This window comes from Elephantulus edwardii, unplaced genomic scaffold (genome assembly GCF_000299155.1).
Source record: "Elephantulus edwardii isolate Elephantulus edwardi_28Jun2011 unplaced genomic scaffold, EleEdw1.0 scaffold00166, whole genome shotgun sequence".
Lineage (NCBI taxonomy): Eukaryota > Metazoa > Chordata > Mammalia > Macroscelidea > Macroscelididae > Elephantulus > Elephantulus edwardii.
The window spans coordinates 634,564-656,569 of NW_006399916.1; the positions used below are offsets into that span (position 1 = coordinate 634,564).

The 22,006-nt window shown below is 38.7% G+C and overlaps 1 protein-coding gene and 1 pseudogene across 2 annotated transcripts in view; one reads left to right on the top strand and one right to left on the bottom strand.

The window, feature by feature from the left end:
* SYN2 (synapsin II) overlaps positions 1-22,006 on the top strand; it is a 271,323-nt gene that overhangs the window by 129,402 nt on the left and 119,915 nt on the right. The gene's annotated exons all lie outside the window — the stretch shown is intronic.
* LOC102852148 lies at positions 899-2,080 on the bottom strand (annotated as a pseudogene).

The window sequence follows — 22,006 nt, forward strand, 5'->3', positions numbered from 1 at the left end:
CTCTCCTTGAAAAGCAAAAGAAAAACTCCCTCATTGGTACACAATCCCCCCTGCACATCCCCCAACCACACCCCCAACCCCAAATATAATCTACTCTGCAACCCTCATTCCGTACTCTTATGATAAACATAATGACCTAAAATATAATACTTTTAAACTATGGATGAAATTTTAAAGCAAGCATTATTGTGAAATTGTTAGATGTTCATGAGGTAGCTACTATCATTTTCATAGGATGTACATTTTTTGGTCCATTTGATACTCTTTTAAACTTCTCACCAAAATCTGAAATTTCAGCATAATGGCCCTGTGGGAGATATATCAAGCTCATTTAGCCATGGCTGACTTTGGAATACATAAAGTCAGACCTGGATGAGTGGAAAAAAAAATTTATAATATCTGGCTTCCTTGATTTTTAATCCAGATTATGATGTTTAGAAATACAGTTTTTATCTTTTTTGTTTTGCAAAAGTGAGATATGTATGGCCTACCAGCATCATATAAATTTTATGAAAATAAATCAGTAAGTCTGGATTCTAGCCTAACTATGATCAGATAAAAAGCTAGAAACTAGGATAATATGGGTTCACAATCAAATAGCCGGTAGTTTGGCGTAAGATAACAAATACTTTTTGAATGCACACAAGGTGGGTGAAGGGAGTAAATGAAGTTTTTGCTTTTTTTTTTTAGAGCATATATTTCATTAAAGTTTATACTAATTATATTCATATTGAGAAGGTATTTTAACATAACTTTCCTTTTGATATTTTTAATAACACATACATTTGAAAAATCTCCACTGAACAAAAAATTTTCTTTTCTTACAGGTGGACATTGAAGTGGACCTAATTCGGTTTTCGTTTTTAAAAAAAAAATCAAAGACAAAGTATATAAAAAGCTAATTAATATAAATGTAACTGCTGGTCCCTGTGCCATTTTCTGTTTTCTGTTGTTTTGATGCAGGTTCTCTTTCGGTTTCATCTCTTGCTCTTTTTACTGTACCAGCTGCACCATTTTCCTCACATTCATCATTACCAAATTTTGGTTTCTTGCCCTGAAACTGTATTTTTCCTTTAGCAGAACCAGCCTAGGCGACTTTATTTCCCTTTCCTTTTCCTTTAAATTTGTGACCTTTTGACTTCCATTTGTTCGGGGATTCTTGTTGATATTCCATTTTTTTTTTAATGCTCTCTTTTCCACTTCTCCTTCCAATACTTCCCATATCACTTCTCTGTTCCTTAGTTGTGGGTTACCATTATTTGCTTCATTGGCTTTATCCAGTATTTCTTTAGCTTTTTCTTTAAATAGAATTACTTCCTCTTTTGCTCCTCTGACAAAGTCTATCCATCTTATTTCTTCATGATTTGAGAAAAGGATGTGCAAATCTTCTTTACAGGTTTGAACATCTAAGGCACCAGAAAATTTCAGCAGCAGTCAATCTTTTCTTCCAGAGATTTCATCTCAGCATCTTCTGTTAACTTCTGTTTTTCTTCTTGTTCCTGTTTAGTTTTTAATTTAACTTCCATTTTATTTCATTTTGTTTCTTCATTCTTTTTTGTAAAGTAATCTTCCTTTAAAAGTATTAGTAGGTCTTTGTACTTCTGGCCAGTGGTTTTTAAAAACTTCTTAGCACATTCATTGCTGTCAAACACAACAAATACTGACCCCTTAAATGTTCTGTGCAGTGTTTTTCTCAACTGAATACTTAGTGCTTGACCTTTGTCTTCAAACCGTTCTTTTATGTCATTGACGGTTGTATCAGTTGGGAAAACTTTAATATAACAGATCTGTTTTTTATGTCATTTTTGTACTCATCAGTCACTTATTTTAGTTTTATCTTCACTTATTTCCATAAGCTCTACTCTTGATTTCTCCAATACCTCTACTATTTCATTAAAGTACGTTATTAGACTATTTAATCTGTTGAATTTTATCATTATCTCCAAAGGTACCCATCCTTCATCTAGTTTTATCTGTTCCTTCAAAAATTTGTCCCGTGGTAAGTTAAAGTCACCAAAATAATACTCAATCTGATGACAGATTTTGCCCTTTTTTCCCCATTATCACCATTTTATGCCATTGTAGCTCTCTGAAAGTTTCCTGGATGGATCTAGTCCCAGAGAAGTGCTACACAGAATCAATACCGGTAACAGGATGTCACAATTACTAAACGCCCTATTTTTTTTTTATTCAGACACTTTTGACTTTCTCCTTGTTGGTACATATAGGTAATCTAGGGTAGTGTTTGTCAAATGTAACCTCTGAAGAGAGCAAAAGTCTTTGCTATATCAATGTCACCCAAGAGTTGCCTGTAGAGTGAATGTATTAGGTAGAAATTGCATAAAGTTAGTACAATTAATTACATCCCTTTACCTCACCTTCATGGATATGTGAAAATAATTTAAGTAGTATTACTCACAAAGCTTTCGAGCACAGGAACACTGAATCTTATTTTCATTCTTATAGAAAACTACAAGGCAATTTTTTTCACTAATGACTACTGACACATGTCATTTACGGAGTGACAGGTTTTCTAGATGCTGTGAACTTAGTGTGGTGCAGGCAGACTGGGTCTACACCCTTACCAAGGTTCAATCTGTAGCAAAAAAAAAATGCCTTTACTATTTTAAATTTGTTCTCAAAATTTATTAAAGAAATGATGTTATTGTTGTCATGTGTTTTCAAGTCACCTGCAAACCATAGCAACCCTATGTACAGCAGCTCTGAAGCCTGTCCTGTCCTGAGCCAGTCTCAATGACCCCAACACACCTACCCTCACTGCACTAGTTACTGTATCTATTCTTCTCATCTGGGCTCTCCTCCCCTGTGCTGTCCCTCCACCCTTTTGAGCATAATGTCCTTTTCAAAGGATCAATCTCACCTGGCCACGTGCTCAAAATACGTGACACAGAGCTTCAAAATCCTAGCCTCCAAGGAGAAACTTGATTTCACCCTCTCCAAGACACATCTGTTTATTTTCTTGGTGGTCTTTGGTATGTTCAAGACTCTTCTTCAGCACTACAACTCAAGGGCATCGATTCTTCTTTTGTCATCCTTAGTAATTGTCCAACTCTCTGTTCAGGCACACCTTAGCCTCTACACTGATATCGTTGCTTCTCAGTACTCTGAAGAGGTCCCTGACAGCAGATTTTCCCAGTGAAGTTCGTCTTTTGATTACCTGACTGCTGGAGCCATGAATGTTAATTGTGGATCTGAGCAAGTGGAAATTGTTCACAACTTCAGTCTCTTCTCCACCTATCATGGTGCTGCCAATTGGCCCAGTGTTGAGAATCTTTGTCTTCTAGATGTTGAGCTTCAATCCATATTAAAGACTGTAGTCCTTGATTTTCTGCAGCAAGCACTTCGGGTCCTCCTCACTTTCAGCAAGCGAGTTTGTGTCGTCTGCATAATGTAGGTTGTTGATGAGTCCCCCCCCAATCTTGATGACACATTCCTCCTCATACCACTTATCGTTGGCTCATATAAGATTTCGTCTGTTGTTTACAGCCAACTGCTAAAACTTCTGCTAGGAGTTTGCAGGTATAGTGGTCAGATTTGGACTCTTCTCCCCATGTCTATATGATTTCTTGGAAAAGGTATTTCTAAGGGTGACCATATTCATTGAGTCAAATAAAAAGGGAGGAAAGGAGAGTTCATCCCAGTTTGACCTTCTGTGCCACACTGTACTTGATCTTAATTCTGAGTTCCTGATGCCTGCACTTGTTGGTCTGGTGGCCTATGGATACTAAGCCTCACTGCCAACTCCAAGGCAGGTGGTTTGAATCGGTTGCTCAGCAGGAGAGAAATTTGCACTCTCATTGCCATTTACGGTATCTGAAAACCTACTGAATGATTAGCTTTGCATCAATTTTGACACTGATGACAATGAGTTTGAGTTTTTTAAAAGCTATGTGGAGGATATTAGAGAATATGGTGATTACAGAGCTTAATCTTATTAGAGAGTTGGTATATTTAGTGGAAGTTATCTTAGTACCATTAACTTGGAACTGCCAAGGGTGTAAATTCTATGGGAGATTGTTTCTCATTTTCCTGTGGAGCTGCTAGTGGATTCTGCCAGATAGACATAGCCTTGGATTAGCCATCAAACTCTCTATGAACCATGCCACAAGTGATCTCTTGTATAGCTGTTGTTGTTAAGTGCCGTCGAGTCGCAGACTCATAGCAACCCTATGAAGGCGAGTCCTCAATGCTTGAATGTCTTTCATCCTTTCCCCAGGTTCATAGGGTTTCCGGAGACAAACTATTATGGAAGTGGATGCCACTCCTCCTCCCAAGCTTGTTTTAATCGGAGAGCTTCACCCCACTCTCTGTCCCCATTGGGTAAATGACCATTAACACATTTGACACATCAGTGTCACAGTGTTCAGCCTCACGTCAACCACAAGTTACCACTGTACAGCAACTTATACACCCCTCTTGTATAGGGGAACCTAAAATTTAGAAAGCAAGTGCAGAAAGCCAAGCAAGATATTGATCTTAACCCTGTGCTTTCCACAGTGGTTGCACCATTTTACACTCCCACCAACAGTGAATAAGGGTTCCATCTCTCCACAACCTCGCCAGCATTTGTCGCTTGCTGTTCTATTAAATTTTGCTAGTCTTACTGGAGTGAGATGATATCTCATGGTATATTTGCACAATGGAATACTATGCTGCATTGAAAAACAAGGAACTCATGCAATATTATTCAAAATGGGTGACCCTGGAGGACATTATGCTGAGTGAGGTATCTCAGTCACAAAGGGACAAATGCTATATGGTGCCACTGTTGTAGAATGAGGCTGGCATTGGGGTGGGGGTAAGACTGAGAAAACCTGGATGAAATATGTTTACGGCATTGAAGTCTATGGGGGAGAGAATAGTCTAAAAGTATTATATTTTAGGGCATTATGTTTATCGTAAGAGTATGCAAGGAGGGTTGCAGAATGGATTATATTTGGGGGTAGGGGTGCGGTTGGGGGATGTGCGGAGGGGATTGTGTACCAATGAGGGAGTTTTTCTTTTGCTTTTCAAGGAGAGGAGCAAACGGGGGGGGGTGGGGGTTTGTGCAGGGAGAAGGGTGCAACAATGAATGAATGGAATCCCAAAATCTCTGTAGATGTTCATTGAAATGAAAAATAACCTAAATTAAAAAAAAACCAAAACAACAACAAAAAAATCAAGTGATATATTAAAAAATTAAAAACACAAGTGGAAATCTATCTTGTCCCATTTTATGGGTGAAGAAACATACAGCAAAATAAAAGAACTTGCTCAAATTCCATGTCCTTATAAAGCAACTATGCATATTTAGTTGTCAAAACTTCTTCACTTGTCTCCTCCTTCACTGACTTTATCTGCTACTTAGACTGTTAAGTAGTCAGTGTGTTGTTGACCTCATATAAAATATCTTCTGATAGATTATGTGGGAGTTTATGATAAGAAATTGGTCTAGAAATATTATGCTTTTATTATTGTTAGGTGCCATGGAGGCAAGTATGACTCATAGTGACCCTGTGACTAACTGATCTGAATTCTGTCTTATCTTGTTGCATCCTCATCATAGCTGACACACTATAGCCCATTGCTGCATCACCATGTCAATCATTGAGGGTCTCCCTCTCTTTCACTGACCCTCCACCTTTCAAAATATTGAAAGGCTATCCAAGGAATAGCCTGTCCTGGAAACATGCCCAAAGTATGTGAGATGAAGCTTCACCATCGTTGCCTCCAAGGAGCACTCTGGCTGCACTTTTTCCAAGACAAATATGTTTGTTCTTTTGGTAGTACATAAGATATTCCGTGTACTTCTCCAAAACTACAGCTCTAAGGCATCATTTTTTCTTCTGTCATCCTTATTCATTGTCTAACTTTCAGATGCATAGCAAGTGATTAATAAGACCAAGATCTGAATCAGGCACACCTTAGCATTCAAACTGACATCATTGCTTTTCAGTAACTTGGAAAGGTCTCTGAGAGTAGACTTGTCCATTGCAACATATCTCATAATCTCCTAACTGTTGGTGCTGGGGGTGTTGTTTGTGGGTCCAAGTAGGATGATCTCATGGAAAATTGCACACTTTTCTCCATCTTTCAGGATCATGATGTTATTTATTAGTCCATGGTGAGGAATTTTGGTTTTTTTTATGTTGCTTTTCAATCCATGTATGAAAGCTCTAGTCTTTGATTTCTGTATCAAGTGCTTCAAGTTGTCTTCACTTTCAACAAGCCAGGTTGTGTCATATTAATAATGCAGTTTATTGATGAGTGTTCCTCCAATCCTGATGCCACATTCTTCTTAATAAAATCCAACTTCTGGAATGGTTTGCTCAGTATGCAGAATGAATAGGTATGGAGAAAGGATGTAACCTTGACATGCAACTTTCTTAATTTTAAACCATACACTATTCTCTTGCTCTTTTCAGACAAGAGCTTCTTATTCTAGGTATCAGTTTCATAGGAGCATAATTAAGACTCCTAGGATTCCAATTCGTGTCAATGCTCTTATTAGAAGCCACCAAAATGCTCTCTAACTTAATCAATTCCCGTACAATGGGATGAAACATTAATAAAACAGCAATACTGCATCATCACATTACCTATAGTTTGTTTGTTGTGATCTATAGAGTTTTCTTTGGCTGATTCTTTGAAGCAGAATGTCAGACCTTTCTTCCTAATCTATCCTAGTCTGGAAGCACCACTGAAACCTATTAAACATCATATTAACACATAAGCCTTAGCTGACAGAGAGATTGTGGCTGCAAGGAAGGTGCACAATAGATAAGCGTTCTGCCACTGAACCACAATCACCTTGTTCTTTGGATTTGGCAAGTATTTAAAACAGCACTGTCCACTAAAAATATAATGTTAAATCCAGATATGAGCCTGATGGCGTAGTGGTAAGAAGCTGTGCTGCAACCTCAAAGGCATGCAGTTCAAATCCACCAGCTGCTCCATGGAAGAATGATGAGCAATCTCCTCTCACACAGTTAACTGCTTCTGAAATCCTCCAGAGAGTTAGCAATGGGTCAGTTTTAACTCAACAGTACACAACAACCGTAGCCATAAAAAAGGAAAGAAACCTGGGGGAGCTCTGGTGGCCTAGTGGCAAGAAGCTCCAATGCAATCCCAGAGGAGCACGGTTCGAATCCACCAGATGCTCTGCCGGGAAAGGAGGGACAATCTCCTCCTGTACCAGTCAGATCTGATTTGACGGTACACTCACACAAAAATAATAATTAAAAAAGGAAAGAAACCATGGACTATAATAATTTATTTTGCATGATAGATCCAATATAGTCTCATTTCAATGTATAGTCAATGTAAAGCAGCTATTAAAGAGATAATCCATATTGTTTTGTTTATGTTAAATCTTTGAAACTGGGTGACAAATGGAGACTATACATATGGACCTCACCTGATGGACTACATAGGAATCAGATTGATTACACCTGTGGAAAGAATCACTGGAGAAGCTCCATAGGCCAGATGTACTGTTCCAGTAATTTGATTGTGAAACATACCATCAACTACTAATATGCAAGTACAAACTGAAGCTATAGAAAAGTAAATCCACAGGAACCAAAGTATGACCTTGAATCTACCCCACCTAAATTAAAAAATCATCTTAAGAACAAGTTTGTGGTCTTGAATGCTAATGAACAGAGACTAGACAAGCTGTAGTATCAGGAATATCATCCATGAAGAAAGCAGGAGTTTTTTACAAAGACAGAGGAGGAAGAGAAGTTCGAGATGGATGTCAGAAGAGACTCTAAATATTTCACTAGAACACTGAGAAGTTAAAACAAAGGTAAGAAATGAGGAACTTAAGGAGTTTAACAGAAGATTTCAAAGGACGGTTCAGGAAGAGAAAGCAAAGTATTATAATGAAGTGTGCAAAGAGCTGGAGTTAGAAAATTTAAAGAGATGAACTCTCTCATCGATTCTCAAGCTAAAGGACCTGAAGAACAAATTCAAGCCTTGAATTTCAATACTTAAAGATGTGATGGGCAGAATATTGAAGGATGTAGGAAGAATCAAGAGAAGATGGAAGGAGTACACAGAGTCATTGTATGAAAAAGCAAAAGCCTGTGATGAAGAAGGAAGTTTAAACTGCTCTGAAAGAATTGGCAAAAAACAAGGCCCTAAGTATTGATGAAATGCCAACTGACATATTTCAACAAACATATGTGGTCCTGGAAGTGCTCACCAGGCTTTACCAAGAAATCTGGAGGACAACTGTCTGGCCAACTGGAGGAGATCCATATTTATTCTGAAATAAAGGTGATCCAGTAGAGTGTGGAAGTTATTGAACAATATCACTAATGCCACATGCAAACAAAATCCGGCTGAAGATTATAAAAAAAAAATGACTGTGACAATACATCAGTAGAGAACTATCAGAAATACAAGTTGTGCTTAAAACAGGCCATGACACCAAACACATCATTGCCAATGTCAGATGGGTCTTGGCTGAAAGCAGAGTACCAGAAGAATGTCTATTTGTATTTTATTGACAATACAGAGGAATTATACTGTGTAGATCATGAAATTTGAGAAGAAGTACCTTTTCAATATATATGCAGAAAAGATCATTAAAGAGAACCTTCTGAGAAGTGTGGCATCGGGACTGAGGAGGACTCACCAAAAGACTGTGTTCTACAGATTACACAGTCCTGCTAGCCAAAACTGAGGAGGACATGAAGCATTTACTGCAAAAGGTTAAGGACCAAAATGCTCAATATGGATTGATACTCAACATAAAAAAAAAAAAATAACTGGTCCAATTGACAGCACCATGATAGATGCAGAAGAGTTTTAAATGCTCAACTATTTCATCTTGCTCTGTTCCATAGTCAACACTTTGGGCACCAGCAGTCAGGAAATCAAAAGATGAATTACATTGGGAAAATCACCTGTCAGAAACCTCTTCAGGATGTTAAAGAGCAACTATGTCAGTCTAGAGGCTAAGGTGCACTTGAATCACTTGCTATGCATTGGAGGGCTGCACAATGACTAAGAATGGCAAAAGAAGTGATGCCTTTGAGTTGTGGTGCTAGAGATAGTATTGAATGTACCATGGACTACCAAGAGAACAAAAAGTTCTGTCATCTAGAGATTGTTATATTCTTATGCTCTACTGATTAGAACACGTGAGATGGCTTGGGATTTCTTAAGCCCAAGCTTGGGATTTCTTAAGCCCAAAGGGAACAGGAGTGGATCAGCCACAGTTTCTGGAGGATAGCAGTCATCCTGCTTCAGGCCATTGGGCCAAAAGAGAAGGACCAATATATACTGGTCTTTCACAGAATATCGCCATAACCTGGGGCATTACATGCTTATGACAGCCTAGCATCTACAAAGAAAAGATTCACATAATGTGAAGGAAGCATCCAGCTGTCTTAATCATCATGGAAGAACAAAATAACCCTGCTCCTTAAAGAGCAGACCCAATAAATACCCCAGATACAGAGAATAAGAAGAAATAAGTTGATGTGGAGTTATTTGAACAACTTCAAAGAAGGTGCAAATGATGAGAGAAATAATGGAAGGCATTAAGAAAGCAAATATTCCAGAAACAGGGAACTAGAAGAAATACGGTAATGAGAACAAACCTGAATAACTCCAGAAGAAAATACAAAATACGGGAAAAAATGGAAACTATTGATAAAGAGGTACAAGGACTAAAAAAGAAAATCATAACACAGAGAGGGTACAGCCAACACAGTAGAAGAAATTACAGAAGAGCATGAAAATGCAATCCAGAATATTAAGATAGAAATGGCAGAAGTGTCCAACATGCTGGTGGGATAAAAAAGTACAGCTGAAGAGATGAAACAGAGTCAGGAGCTGGAAGACAAGAACCTCAATGTAAACATACCAGGTGAAAAATTAGAGATGAGACATAGAGAAAATGAAGAAAACCTTGTTCTCACATGGGCTGACATCAGAAGGAACAACATATGTATGATTGGACTTCCAGAACACAAGAGGGCCAAGGAAGTCACTGAGAAGATTGTGGAAGAAGTACCAGAAGAAAACTTTCCAGATGTTATGAAGAACAGAGAAATCCACATCCAAGAAGTTCAGTGAAGATAGATGAGATCCAAAAAAAGAAAAACATCAAGACATGTCATTAAAAATGTTTTAAAAAATAACAAATAGAATACTAAAAGCAGCATGAGATAAACAAAAAGTCACCTACAAAAGGGAAACAATTAGAGTAAGTTTTAATTTATCAGAAGAAACTATACAAGCTAGAAGACAATGGATGGCATATACAGAAAGTTGAAAGAAAGCAACTGCCAGGCAAGGATCCTTTACCCAGGAAAGCTGACCATCAAATATGAAGTTAGTTTATTCACAGAAAGGAGGGTACTCAAGTAATTTGTGAAAACAAAACCAAAACTACAAGAAATTTTAAGTGAAGTCCTGCACACAGAGAAAAAGTGGATGGATCATAGTAACCAGAAATAACAGAAAAAGAAACACAGCAAAATGGCAATGGCAACAATAAGACCTGGTCTTACAATATTCACACCTAATAGAATGGACTAAATGCACTAATTAAGAAGAAAAAGCAGTAGAATGAAGAAAAGGACCAATCAATATGCTGCCTACAAAGCAAATGGCATTCACAAAAGAGCAAGGGGTAACAATACAAATCTCTGATGAAATAGACTTCAGGATGAAAACCACCATAAAAGATAAGGAAGAGCCCTACATAATGATTAAAGGCACAATAGATCAAGAAGACATAACCTGGGTAAACATTTATGCACAAAATGACATTGCTTTTGTTGTTGTTATGTGCCGTCAAGTCACGTGCATCATAGCGATCTATACATAATAGCTCTGAACTCTGCACTGTCTCATTGTCTCTGACACACTTACCCCCCATTTCTCCAGTCACTGTGTCAATCCATCTCATCTGGGATCTTCCTCTTCTGAGCTATCCCTCCATATTTGCAAGCATGATGTCCTTATCCAAGGACTGGTACCTCCTGGGCATGTGCCCGAAATATGTGAGACTGAACTTCAAAATCCTTGCCTTCAGAGAACAGTCTGGTTTCACCCTTTCCAGGACAAATCTATCGTTCTTTTGAAAGTCCATGGTATGTTCAATACTTTTTTCTAACACCACAACTCACAGGCATTGATTTTTCTTCTGTCATCCTTAGTCATTGTCCAGCTCTCTGATACATAGCAAGTAATTGTAAAGACCTTGGATTAGGTGTTCCTTAGTCTCCAGACTGACATTGTTGCTCCTCAGTACTCTGGAGAGGTCCCTGAAAGCACACTTTCCCAGTTGCAATTTATTTTGATTTCCTGACTGCTGGTACCAAGAGTGTTGATTGTAGAGCCAAGCAAGCTGAAGCTGTTAACAATCTCAATTTCTTCTCTATTTATCATAATGCTGACAATTGGTCCAGTGGTGAGAATCTTTGTTTTCTTGATGTTGGGCTTCGATCCATATTGAAGGCTATAGTCCTTGACCATCTGCAGCAAATACTTCAGTTCCACCTCGGTTTCACCAAACAGGGTTGTGTCATCAGCATAGTACAGGTTGTTGATGAGTCTTCCTCCAATTCTGATGCCACATGCCACCTCATAAAGTCTAACCTCCCAAATGATCTACATATAGATTGAAAAAGTATGGAGGTAGAGTGCATCCCTGATGTACACACCTTTAAAAATTTTGAACCATGCAGTGTTTCATTGTGCTATCCTGATGATTGCTTCCTGGTCAAAGTCTAGGTTTCGCATAAGCACAATTAAGTGTTCTGGGATTCCCTTCTTCTCAAGGTTAGCCACAATTTATTGTGATCCACACAGTCAAATGCTTTTGAATAGTCAATAAAACACAGATAGACCTGCAAATATATAACAGGACATCAGAGCTGTTTGAATTCTCCAGGAGAAAGATGTAACAGTGTTTCCATAAAAAGTACAGCTTCCAACATCCGTGGAGTATCTCTGCCCTGCTCCACAGGGTCATGGTGTGTCGGAATTGGGTAGACATGAGATTTTTTATATAACCCTTCTTGTTTGTGTCTTCATTTATTTAAAGGGAAACATGTATCTGGAGCTTTAGACATATTCTTCAGCTCTTTCCAGAAGCCCTTTGTTCAGTCACCTTTAAGATTGTCTGATTTTACTTATGTCAGGGACAGTTTAGTGGTCTATTTGAGGCTCGGCTCCTTAACAGCCTACTTTTTTATTCTTGCTGTTATTCCCATGTTCATTTCCTCTATTTCATGCATACTTGCTTTTCTTCTATCTGTTTAGACCTTCCCCTGTACCTCAATTCCTTATGAAGAGACAAGCCTAGGTTAGGTGAGAACACCTAACTGGACCCCTAAAAACAACTTGTCATGAAACTATAAAGCTAAAGTTCATGAAATTAAAAAGAGGTATTTGATCCAGAGATTTTTAATTTTTTTCCTTTTCATTAGTTTATAAAATTCTAATACAAATTTGAACAAATTCTTTCCATTTCCCTCACCCCACTACTCATCAAATTGTACAACCCAATGATTATTTCCCTCCTCCCCCTGTACATCCACCTCCCTCTGCTTCCAGCCTCTCCCACCCCTCCTGGATCCTTATACTCATTCTACAATAACGGTCTTATACAATATTTATCCTTGTGGGACTGAGTTAGTTCATGCAGCATAATGCTCTCCAGTCCCTCCCAAGTTAGGTAATAAGTTATAAAGTTTTTTCTCCTGCGTGCTGCATAGTATTCCATTGTGTACCAATATTTCTGATTTTTAAAGCAGCTGAATGTTTTTCTACACAAATTATGTAGAACCTATGTATAAAGCTGGCTCAAAGTCAAGGAAGGTGTGTGTCAAGGTTGTTCCATACATATTCAGTCCATATGCTGAGCAAATCATTTGAGAAGCTGGACTCTATGAAGAAAAATGTGGGATCAGAATTGGAGGAAGACTCATCAACAAAATGTATTATACAGATGGCACAATCTTGCTTGTTAAAAGTGAGTAGGACTTGAAGCACTTGCTGCAGAAGATCAGCCTATAGCTTTCAATATGGATTGTGTATCAGCATCAAGAAGACAAAAATCATCACCATTGGACCAATAGACAACATGATAGATGGAGAAAAGATAGAAATTATTAACTATTTCATCTTACTCGGTTCCACAATCAACACCTTTGGTACCAATAGTCAGGAGTTCAGGAGATGTATTGCATTGGGAAAGTCTTCACTCAGGAACCTATCCAAATTACTGAGGAAGAATTATGTCAGTTTGAAAACTGAAGTGAGCCTGATTAAGGCTATGGTCTTTGTAGTCACTTGCTATGTGTCTCAGAGCTGAGCAGTGAATAAGGATGACAGAGGAAGAATTGAGGACTTAAAGCTCTCATGTTAGAAAATAGAGTATTCTATGAACTTCTAAAAGAAGGAACAGATATGTCTTTGAGATGGTAAAGCCAGAATGCTCCTTGAACACAAGGATGATCACACTTTGTCTCGTACACTTTGGACATGTTGCTAGGAAAGGCTATTTCCTGGAGAGGGACATCATGCTTTGAAAGGTGGAGGGTAAACAAAAGAGAGGAATACCCTTAATGAGATGGATTGATACAATGCAGTAATGGGCTTGGGTATGTCAGAGATTATGAGACTGGAACTGGATAGGCCATGGTTCAGATCTGTTGTTCATAGAATCACTATGAGTTGTACTTGACAGCATATTAACAACATATATAAAACTTTTGAAATAAGCTGCTTTGGTTGAAATGGGACTGGGTGTTCCCTTAGATTGTCTGGGGCTCTACAGAATATGGTTTGAGAATCACTGAAGCCCAACACAAATCTTGTATTCAAGTTGATTCTGACTCATAGTGACCCTGTAAGACAGGAGAGAACAGAACAGAACTGCCTCATAGGGTTTCCAAGACTCTGAATACTTTACATGGTTGTGTAGTTTTTTTCCTGATTTTAACGTTTACAAAGTGTGTTTTTATTTTTCAGACAATCATTCATGCCCATTTTGTTCCACATCAGTTTTAACACACACACACACACACACACACACACACACACACACAGAGAGAGAGAGAGAGAGAGAGAGAGAGAGAGAGAGAGAGAGATACACAATGGATGACATTATGCTGAGTGAAATATCTCATTCACAAAAGGACAAATACTGCACAGTGCCACTGTTGTAGAACTGGACTGACATTAGGGTTGGGGTGAGACTGAGAAAGATTGGATAAATTATGTATGTTGCATTGAAACAGATGAGGGAGAGAACTGTTTAAAAGCGATATATGATTGGGTATTGTGGTCGTGACAAGAGTCCAGAATGAAGGTTGCATGATGAAGTGTACTGGGAGAGGGGGGATTGTATGCCAATGAAGGAATTTTTTTTTTTTACTTTTCAAAGAGAAGAGTGAAATGGGGGGGGAGAGGTGGGCAGGGAGAAAAATGCAGCAATGAATGAAGGAAATCCAGTCTCTGTAAACATTCATTAAAATTAATAATTAAAAAAGAGAAGTGTTTCTTTCACTGTGTAAATGTTTATATCTGTTAATTTTCCTGAATGTAGTGAGGAAGAAGTTGCATTGCTACCCAAAGGTAGGAGGGTTGAAGCCAGCAACTCCTCTGAGGGAGAAAACGAGCATTCTTCACCCCCCCACCCCCACCCCATGTGATTTATACCCTCTCACAGTCTGCTGGAGGTTCAACTCGGAGTAGGTTTGAACTTGGCAGCAATGTGGTTTTGTTTTGAGTTGAATTAATTTTCTAATCCTCCACCTTCTCCTCCCCGGTAACCACACTAGACTAAATCTGTATGTAAAACTTTCTCTAGCTTTTTATAACCATGATCTTACACAGTGTTTGTACTTTTGTGACTCACTCAGAATAATGTCCTCTATAGGAAGCTCTGGTGGCCTAATTGTGGTAGCTGTGCTGCCATCCCACAGCCCTGAGGTCTGCATTCACTAGCTGCTCTACAGAAAAAAGCTAGGCAGTCTGTTCCCATGCGATAGAACTGCCTCTGAAACTCACTGGAGGGTCAACTATGAGTTGGTTCGGACTCAGTGGTACACAATAACAATGTCCTCTAGATGTATACATGTTTTGTGTAAAAGCAGACTGTCCCATCTTTTTCCTACAGAAGAAGAATGATTGGTGGGTTCAAACCATTGTCATTATGGTTAACAGCTATATACTTAACTACTGCACCAGGATTCCTTACTAGGCAAATAAGTAATACTCTGCCATCAAGTCAATTCTGACTTACAGCCACGCTGTAGGAGCTGCTAGATCTACATCATAGGGTTTCCAAGATTATAAATCTTTACAGAAGCATATTGCATCATCTTTTTCTGGAAGAGTGATTGGTAGGTTCAAATCTCCAACTTTTTGTCATTATTGTTGAGTACTGTCAAATCAGAACCGAATCATAGCCGACCCTCCACTGGGTTTCAGAGGCAACAAATCACAGGGGAGGAGGTTGCCTCCCTTTCTCCTGCGGAGCTGTTGGCATGTGCCTTTGCATTGGCATCACAATTCCTTACCAGTAAGCCACCAGGCTCCCAACCTTTCCGTTAGTAGTTAAGCTAACCATTGGACCGCCAGGGCCCCATTGACATGCTGATACATTCAATCGCCATTGTGGCAGAACTGACCCATAGCTGGCTTTCCAGTGGGTTTCCAAGGTTGTAAGTCACAGAAGAGATTTCCCATGTTCTCTTGTGGAGCAGCTGGTGGATTCAAATGGAATACCTTTGGGTTGGCAGCATAGCTCTTTACACCTAGGCCACCAGAGCTCCAGTAGTTGAGTTCAATCTCATTATAATCCAAATGGTGCAGCAGAGACCTCTAGAGCAGCTTGCAACATACAGCAAGTTCATGATAACACCTACACCTGAACTCAGATTTCCTTTCCAGGCCAGTGCCCTTTTAACCACAGTTTGCTGTTTTGAGCTGTTTTCCAAAGGGGAAAAAGCAGTAACAATGAGTCTTTTATATCCCTCTCAATGAGAACTGACAAAGTCCACCTCCCCTGTCCCATTGGTAAGCTGTGTGGACCTCCTGTTGTTCCTGTTTTTCTCTGGGATCCAAGCTGAGGCTTGTCTCAGCCTTTGTTCTGTTCCCAGTTTTTGTAGTGCCAAGGATAGGGAAAGAGCGGAATTAGGCAGGCTGTGATGGCACAGATGTGTCCTGTTTCTTGGCCAGTTTAACTGTATCTTTCTGAGGAAGTTGAATGCCATGGCCAGGTGTGTTTTCCAGGGCCTTCCAAGACATTGGCAGTGATAGATGTTTATCACTGCAATTTCCTCATTAGCTTCAATTTTTTGTAGGCCTCTAGCCACTACCTAAGGGAATACATTGCAGCCTTTACTCTCAGGGTATCATCAATCATTCAGAAGAACCCTTAGGATCCGGCCATAACTTACCTTTGTATCTTTATTTTCTAGTGCTCCTTCATGCTTCGTCTGTTGACTCCCAGGACACAGATGCACTGTTTTATTGCTGTGAGATCTTGCTTGTATTGTTTTCTTCCCTTCTCATCTTCACCTGTTAAAATCCCACTCATATTTCCAGATACAGCTTAAATACCACTTCTTCAGAATCCTTTCTTGGTTTCCAATCTTGTGCACCACCCCTCTGTTGAAGTCTTGAACATTTAATTTCACTTCTCATGATTTCTCACCTTGAGTTTTGTACACAGCACCTTCACTCAGACCATGTCGTTTCTCGTTACTGTACCTTGATATCTACTCCCATTGTTCAGAATCCACGCTTTCACTTCACTTTTGCCTTAACAACATTCAAACACTGCTTTTTCCAAGATATCTTCCCAAACCCTTAAAACTGGTTAAGTACCTCTTACTCATGTTGTTGTTGCTATGTACCATCGAGTCGCCTGTGACTCCTAGAGACCCTATGTACAACAGTCCTAAATCCTGCTCTACCCTGTGCCAATCTCACTCTCTCTGACATACCTACCCCACTTATCCCAGTCATTGAATCAATCCACCTCATAGAGGGTCTTCCTCTCCTGTGTTGTCCCTTCACCCTCCCAAGCATGACATCTTTCTCCAAGGATTGGTCCCTCCTTGCAGAATGTCCAAAGTATGTCAGATGAAGCTCTTGCCTCCAAGGAGCAGCCTGGTTTAACCCTCTCCAGAACAAACTTGTTTTTGTAGCAGTCCATGGTATATTCAATATTCTTCTCCAACACCAAGTTCAAAGGCATCAATTCTCCTTCTATCATCCTTAGTCATTGTCCAGCTCTCTGATACTTAGCAAGTGATTGCAAAGATCATGGCCTGTATCAGGCTCACCTTTGGAGAGGTCCCTAACTACTTTGGAGAGGTTCCTAATAGCAGACTTTCCCATCTCAATACGTCTTTAAATTTCCATGCTGCTGGTGCCAAGAGTGTTGTCTGTGGAGACCAGCAAACTAAAGCTGTGAACAGTCTCAATCTCTTCACCATCCATCCTGATACTGCCAATTGGCCCAGTAGTGAGAATCTTTGTTTTCTTGATATTGAGCCTCAATCCATATTGAAGGCAATCTGTGACCTTCTGCAGCAAGCACTTCAGGGCCTCCTCAGTTTCAGCAAGCAGGGTTGTGTTATCTGCATAAATCAGATTGTTGATGAATCTTCCTCCAATCCTGATGTCACACTTCTCCTCATACAGCCCAGCCTCTCTGGTAATCTGTTTGGCATAAAGTTTGAAAAGGTATGGAGGTAGGACACATCCCTGACTTACACCCTTCCCAATTTTGAACCATGCAGTGTTTCATTTTTCTGTTCAGACAGCTGCCTCCTGGTCCAAGTATAGGATTTGCATTAGCAGGATCAAGTGTTCTGGGATTCCCATTCTTCTCAGAGTCAGCCTTTTACTCACATTTACTATATTTTATCTGTAACTGGCTTCCACACTAAACATTGTTCCTAGAGAGAAATATTAATGCCATATCTTTCTAGTTCTAGCATCTAACAGCATTTCACTTGTGGCAGATATTTAGTTAAATATGGAATAAGCGGGTAAATATTTTTTTAATTTTTTATTAGTAATTTTTATGAACGTTTATAGAGACTTTGGATTTACATTCATACATTGTTGCATTTTTCTCCCTGCCCACATTGCCCCCCCCAGTTCTCTCTTCTCTTTGAAAAGTAAAAGAAAAATTCTTTCATTGGTATACAATTTCCTGCCCCCACATCCACTCCACTATGCAGCCTTCATTCTGGACTCTTGTCATGACCATAATGCCCAATCATATATTGCTTTCAAACAGTTCTCTCCCTTGACTGTTCAATGCAATATACATAATTTATCCAACCTTTCTCAGTCTCACACAAACCTTGATGTCAGTCCCATTCTACAACAGTGGCACTATGCAGTATTTATCCTTTTGTGGTTGACATATTTCACTCAGCATAATGTCCTCTGAGGTCACCCATTTTGAATAATATTTCATGAGTTCCTTGTTTTTCACTGTCCCACAGTATTGCATTGTGTGAATATACAGCTTCTCTGTCCATTCGTTTGTTGATGGACACTTAGCTTGTTTCCACCTCTTTGCTATTGTGAACAAAGCTGCAATAAACATGGATGTGTGTATATCTGCTTGGGTGGCAGTTCTGTTTTCTTTGGGGTATATTCCCAGTAGTGGAATTGCTGGGTCAAATGGTATTTCAATTTTCAACTTTTTGAGAGAGTGCCATACAGCCTTCCGTAACTCCCTCCAACAGTAAATAAAGGTTACAGTTTCTCCGCAGCCTCACCAGCATTTGATGTTTGCTCCTCTGTTAAATTCTATTCTTACTGGGGTGAGATGATATCTCATAGTTGTTTTGATTTGCATCTCTCTTAGAGCTAGGGATTTTGAACATTTCCTCATGTGTTTGTTTGCAATGTGAATGTTTTCTTTGGTGAAGTGTCTGTTCATATCCCGTGCCCATTTTTCAATTGGGTTATTTACCTTTATCTTGTAGTGTTCAAGTATTTTATAAATTCTAGATATAAGTCCGTTATCTGACATGCTATTACCAAATACTTTTCCCCCAATCTGTGGCTTCCCTTTTTACTCTGTTGGAGAAGTTTTTAGATGGGCATAGGGATTTGATTCTTAGAAGGTCCCATTCATCTATTTTATCCTATCCTGGTTGCAGACTTTTCAGGATGCTTGGAAGGCTGTTAATGTGAAGGATTAGGATGTCTAGAGTTCTTCCAAGCTTTTCTTTAATTAAGTTTATAGTTCTTGGTTTTAGTCCTAAGTCCATGATCCATTTTCAGTTTGTTTTTGTGTATGGAGTGAGGTATGGATCTTGCTTGAGTTTTCTACAGACAGTTTTCCTATTTTGCCAGCACCATTTGTTAAAAAGGCTGTCGTCTCCCCACTTAACTGATTTCATCCCTTTGTCAAAAATCAATTGACCATAAGTAGATAGGCTGATTTCTGGATTCTCAATTCTATTCCATTGCTCTATGTGTCTGTCATTGTATCAGTACCACGCTGTCTTGACCACCATGGCAGTGTAGTAGGATATGAAATCAGAGAGTGAGATGCCTCCTACTTATTTCTCTTTTTAGGAAGTGCTTTGCTTATTCGGGGTCTCTTTCCATTCCAAATGAAATTGGAGATTTCCTTTTCTATCTCATTGAAGAATGGAATTAGTATTTTTATTGGGATTGCATTGAATGTGTAAACTGCCTTTGGTAATATTATCATTTTTACAATATTGAGTCTTACTATCCATGAGCAAGGGATATACTTCTCCAGATCTCTTTTTATTTCTTGTAGTAATATTTTGTAATTTCTTTGAAGAGATGAGATCTTTTGTGTTTCTGGTTAGTTTGCTCCCAAGTATTTAATCTTGTCACTAGCTATTGTGAAGGGTAGTGTTTTTCTTAGCTCCAGTTCTATATTTTCTTTTCACTGTAAAGATCTAATTAATTTTTGTATGCTGATCTTGTATCCTGCCACTTTGCTGAATTGGTCAACTATGTCAAGTAGTTTTCTTGCTGCATCTTTAGGGTTTTCTAAGTAAACTATCATATCATCTTCACAGAGAGATAATTTTACCTCCTCTTTTCCAATTTGGATACCTCTTATTTCCTTCTCTTCCCTTACTGCTATCACTAAGACTTCCAGTACTGAATAGGAGAGGTGATAGTGGGCAACCTTGCCTAGTTCCTGTTCTCAAGGGAAATAATAACATATAAAATACATAACTGAGCTTGCAGGGAACTAAGGGTTCTTCTACATACTGAAAATAAATATAGAACAGAGTGATAAACCTATAAGATTAGTCTTATCAGTCTTGCTGGTTATGTATCTTGGTAACCTTGGAGTTTGGAAAGTAATATCTGTACAACACAGGGAATAAATAAACCCTTGCTGAGGTCCACAAGTGAAACCCTAAGTAAGATGGATAAAAATAAAATTTGTAATCAATGCATTACCTGAACTCTCAACTCATTACTGTCAAGTTCAAACTCTCTTGTAGGTTTTCAGAACCTGTAAATCACATGGGATAATATTGTCTGTCTATCTTTCTCCCTCAAATTAATGCATATTTGTTGTGTGCTGTTGAGTTAGAGCTGACCTTCCACTGGCACAAGTTTCTTACCACTAGGCTACGAGAGCTCAAATTATCCTTGTGAGAATTCATTATAATTTTCACTTAGTTTCATTTAGTTTTTTGAGTATGGATTTATATTCCTCTGTGATCACTCTGTTATCTTAAGTTGTGGCTAGTTGATTAAATAACGTGAAAGTATACTCAATCAGTGATATTCATCAGAGTCCAGTAGATATAAACATTAACCTTTTCAAATGATAAAAAAGTTAACCATGACTACAAAATTTGTTTGCTTAAAATGATTAAAGATAAAAATTTAAAATGTGTGAGAAAAGCCCAAATATGAAAAATATGAGACATATGACAAAAAGAATTTCTAGACATGAAAAATAGTCATTAAAATAAAAACATGTTGTCATAAGGTTCCATTGAGTTGACTGCTACAGAACAGAACCTTTTTCCCTCCTGGGCCATCTCTGTGACCTCTGCTATAGTCAAACCTATCATTTCATCCCACTGAGGGTCTGCTTCTCTTGCCAGCCCTCTATCTTTCCCAGTATGATGTCTTTGTCCAAGACTGTCTCCTTTTAACAACATGCCCAAATTTTGAGACAAAGTTTCACCATCCTTGCCTCTAAGGAGCACCCTGGTTGTAGTTCCCCAAGACAGATATGTTTCTTTTTTTGGCAGTTTTTCCTCTAACACCACAATCCAAGGCATCCATCTTCTGCCATCCTAATTTGTTGTTCTACTTTCAGAGCTGTATGGGAAACAATTGAGAATTTCAGGGCTGGGGTGAAGTGCACTGTTAACTGACATCCTTACTCTTTAGTACTTTGATGGCAAATTTTTCCAGAGAAACATGCCTTTTGATTTCTTAACTGTTACTACTGCATGTTAAAATAAAAGATTACAGGATGTTGAAGAGAAAATTGATGACCAGGAAGATAAAACTGAAATTACCCATGATGCCTCTCAGAGAAACAAAGAAAATGGAAACATGAAATGGAGGATAGAATGAGAAGATCCAATATCTATATTATTATAATCATTCATGGATTCTAAATCTATTAATTCATTTTCTTGCTAAAATTACTTCTAACTTCGAAATCAGTACTTTGCAGTGAACTTCCCCTCCATATTTCATTTTGGGAGGGAGGTCTGTCCCTTTGGGGCTGTAACTTTCTAATAAATCTGTCATTACTATTTTACCCTAAAAAACACCAAAACTTTGCAATGCTTTCATGGTCATTCACAGGCATGCAGAGAATATGATTTCTACCAACTCTTACAGGCAGAGATAGATCGAACATGCAATCAAGATGCATTGATAATAATGGGTGACTGGAACGCAAAAGTTGGGAACAGGGAAGAAGAATCAGTAGTTGGAAAACATGGACTTGGTGACAGAAATGAAGCTGGAG